This window comes from Lathyrus oleraceus, chromosome 2 (genome assembly GCF_024323335.1).
Source record: "Lathyrus oleraceus cultivar Zhongwan6 chromosome 2, CAAS_Psat_ZW6_1.0, whole genome shotgun sequence".
NCBI lineage: Eukaryota > Viridiplantae > Streptophyta > Magnoliopsida > Fabales > Fabaceae > Lathyrus > Lathyrus oleraceus.
The window spans coordinates 58,575,336-58,579,720 of NC_066580.1; the positions used below are offsets into that span (position 1 = coordinate 58,575,336).

General features: G+C 35.3%; 1 non-coding gene across 1 annotated transcript; it reads right to left on the bottom strand.

Moving 5' to 3' along the window:
- Positions 1–3,660: 3,660 nt before the first annotated feature.
- Positions 3,661–3,767, bottom strand: LOC127124681 (small nucleolar RNA R71). The gene has a single exon (XR_007804143.1). It is a non-coding gene; the product is annotated as a small nucleolar RNA R71 (small nucleolar RNA).
- Between the last annotated feature and the right edge of the window lie 618 nt (positions 3,768–4,385).

Sequence of the window (4,385 nt, forward strand, 5' to 3'; positions counted from 1 at the left end):
AAACAAATATGTACAATCACAATATATGGCTCAAGTGAGCAAAGTGAAAATGGCATAAACATAAACAAATTAAATGATATGTAAAATGGAAAATGACTTGAATTTAAAGTACATAAAGTAAATGACTAGATATTAAGAGTAATAATGATAAAAGTTAGTCAAATTGTTAATTGGTTAGATGTTAGTGAAGTTTTGCTTTTCAATTGTTTAAGTCATTCTTTGGAGAACACTCCACCCTCTATTCACAAGCATGGATCCTTAAACCAAGACATCTTCCACAAGAAGGAAAAAAAGGTCAAGATTCCACACAGTACCATGAAAGGGAGGAGACTTACAATCTCACTTACTAGAATGCTATGCCTTTTGGGTCAAAATTTAGCGCTATGTTAAGCAATCGTAGTTGGACTTATGTAGAAGTCACAACTATCTGAGGCCGGGCAATAGAAATTTTGGTGTTAATGCATGTTAGAGATATGGTATAATGAACCATACTCCTAAAACATACCACACTCAAAAAAGAAAATGATCAAAGGATGGACCTAATCTCATCCATACTTGTATTGGTTCATCTAACATGAAGTTATTGATGAACAAATTAGCCTTAGGATATTGAGATGTCATTGTTCAATGAAAGGAATAGGATAGAATGGGATTGAAGATAAAGAAGGAGGGGAGATGAGACAAACACAAATTGGTCATGGGAGGAATTTTATCAAATTAAAATCATTCATTCATTTTGGGAGATGAAATGTATATTTCATCAATCCCCTAAATCCAATGATTTTAATCCAACAAAAGTCAAATCAACCTTGATCAAGGGCCCAACACATAGTCCAACTTAACAAGTCAATAAAAATAGGTCAACACAATTTCTACACAATTAATCAATTAAAAATCAAATTAAAATGCATTTAAATTAAATTATGTTTGATCAAAAACCTAAAACCTCTTCAAAACACCAAATAAATAGCCAAGAGATTTATCCTAGGTCAAACAAGGTCAAAGGACCATAGAAAAAAAAATTCATTATTTTTGAAAAGTCAGAAGTATTTTTAAACAATGAGAAATATGCACAAAAACTATTAATTCACGAACAATATCAAAATTAATCCAAAAAATAATTTTAATTCAGAAAATGAAAGCGGAAAATATTTGATTTTTTTTGGTGAAACTCCCATATTTTTTGGATTAAAAATGAAATTGATATGAATTAATTAAAAATAAGCAATTAAATGAAATATTCAGAAATTCAAAAAAAGGGGAGCCATATGATTTTCCTCATTAATTGAGGTGGCATATCAGATGGATGGAAACACGCCTTACACATCCGCTTTAGTCAACTATCCCACACACGTGGTAATCAAAAGCAACGCACAGGATTAGAACAAATCAGTTGGATCGTATGACTGAAATGCATGACAACACATCACCGGAGCTAGGGCTCCGGTCTTCTTCTCTAGTGGACCTCACTGGACGGCCCACCATCAACCATCACCAAAATGAAAAGCAAGACATGGATTTAAAGAAAAAAATGCTCAGAAGCTTGAATTTGGCCTCAATTTTGTCCAATTCCAAGTATATAAAAAGATAAAGGGATTTGAATTTTGAGGATCATGAACTGAGTTGCTTCGATTTGACCTAAAAACAACTCAATCTTCTTGCCCACATTGATAGGACTTCAGACAACCAAAAATCACAAAGAATGGTGAAGAATTGAGAGAGAATCGAAGAGATGAAGTTTCTAAAAAATGACCTTCGAATTGATTCAATTCCACTTGATCTTGATATGGATTTGGTTTCTTTATCTTCCTCTAACTTGCAGAAACTAATTGAGATGAAAAGGGAAGTGAATTTCGGGAGTTTGAACTTCCAAACAGAAGATGAAGTTCAAGCTCGATTTCAAGAGAAATCTTCAGAAATTCTATAGAAGTGGGGGTTTGAATCAGTCTAGCAAAGCTTGGGCGAGGTGTTGATGATGATTCGGAAGCCTTGAACTTGTTTAAATAGGCAATGCACTTGATATTTGCACCACTTGAAATTTGGCCAATTTTAGAAACATCTTTGCATTGGTGCATGGGCAATGATTTGGGCATTAGGAATGATGCAATCCACTTCCAATTCGTGTGCAAGGTGTGCTGAACTCATCATGTGGAAGCATGCAAAAGAGTTTGATCATTTAAACTCAAATCTTGCCAAAACACTCCCCACAATGAAGCCATGCGCAAGTCCCTCAATTTTGATCTAAATGAGATGATCTTGTACTTCTTGGAAAGGTGAGATTAAGGGGAACAACTTTCATGTTGAACACGTTTTCATTTGAAGCTTAGATCATGATGAATTTTAAGGTGGAAGTTTGGGAAATCAAACATATTTGAAAATTTTCTAAGTCCCAAGTAAAATATTCACTTCTTCGACCTTGAATAACTTTCTCTATGGACTTCAAATGAGAAACGTTTCTTCATCAAAGTTGTAGCTCTTTAAAACCTATTCAATCTGGTCATGAATTTAACCTCATTTGAATTTGTGATGAAGGAGTTAGGCATTTTAGAAGTTGAGGAAAATCACTTGTTCAGTGGTAATGGTCCAAAATGACCTATAATGTTTCCTCTTGGCACATGCATTTTCAAATTGAATCTGAAATTCCTCCAAACATAAAAGTTGAAGTAGACATATTGAAATTGATCATGCAATTTTAATGGCTTTCATCTCATAAAAATTTAGCAAGTTATGGTCTTGGGAAGTTGACCTCCAAACTAGGGTTCATACAAAATGACCTATAATCTTTCACCATAAAAAATGACTTTCCAAGCAAAACTAGTTCTTGACTTAAACATGAAATATGTTTGTAATGTCATTTTGAGTAACGTTTCTCTTGGAATCATTTTCATATGACAAAAATTGTAGGAGATAGGGTCTAGGGAACCCCAGTTTTGACGAGTTGGCTTTCTCTGGTCAACCACCATGAACCAACTTTCTAGCTTGATATTCTATTGACTTTTGGGACTCATGGAGGATCATATATGCATAATATGATGTAATGTGAAGTATGCCTTGAAATATTTTATCAATTGTTGAAGAAACTTGTTAAAGAAGTTATACAAGATACCCAGATGAAATAGGGTTTTCAAGGCAAACCAACTCCAAACTATTGATGATTTCTTGATCAAAATAATATGTGAAGAACATGGGGATCCATATATGATACTTAGAGCCAATGTGAACTATTTCTTGATTGATCTTCTTGCATTGAGGGTCTCAAACCCTAGATATAATCTTGATAGAGCATAGGTGAGCACACACACTACCTACAAAAACAAAAAACTATATATTGACATATTTTTGGTATTTTGGTTAGTAAATAATAAAAATGAAGTATTATACAATCAAATATGCATGGTGATCTCTCCCAATGCAAACCCAATGAATGAGGGGTAAGGAGGATGCGAAGTTGTGATCCCAATGCTAATGCATATGATGAGATATCATGAGGGATCTTAGGGTCAAAATTGGGGTCTTACAATAAGACTACGTCTTTCCCCTTTTTCATTAAGAGATAGAGCTAGAGCTTGGCTCCAGTCTTTACCATCCAACTCTGTCATTACGTGGAATGAGTTGAAGAAAGTTTTCTTTGCACGATACTTCCCACCTAGTAAGACAGCTATGCTAAGAGCCCAAATAAATGGGCTTAAACAAAAAGACAACGAATCACTTTTTGAAGCGTGGGAGAGATACAAGGATATGATGAGGATTTGTCCATATCAAGGTTTGGAAGATTGGTTGATCATCCATACCTTTTACAATGGTCTCTTGTACAATACAAGATTCACAATAGACGCCGCCGCTGGTGGCGCACTGATTGATAAACCCTACAATGAGGCCTATCAACTTATCGAAAGTATGGCCTAGAATCATTACCAGTGGGGAAGCGAAAGAACCTCCGTAGAGAAACATCCAACAAAAGGTGGTATGTATGAAATAAGTAGTCTTGACCATGTAAATGCTAATGTAGATGCTGTTAATCAAAAGATAGACAACCTGGCCATAACACCCGCAACCACCCTGGCTGCTGTAGCACCAAACTGCGAGATATGCGGAGTTCTTGGGCATGCTACCCCTGAATGTCAACTTTTGACGGGAGTCTCCACAGACCAGGTGAACTGTGCTCAAGGAAACCCTTACTCAAACACCTATAACCCAGGTTGGAAGACGTAGCAGTAAATTCATGACCATTAAGCTACAGATAAACTTAACGTCAATAAAACCAGAGTCGTCACCGCACTTTTATTGTTTCCAAGGGAAAAGGGAAAAGTACGAACAAAACCCAAAGATAAGAAGTTTTAAAATCAAAACTAATAAAATGCCATATATTACAAGTAAGGGGGTTG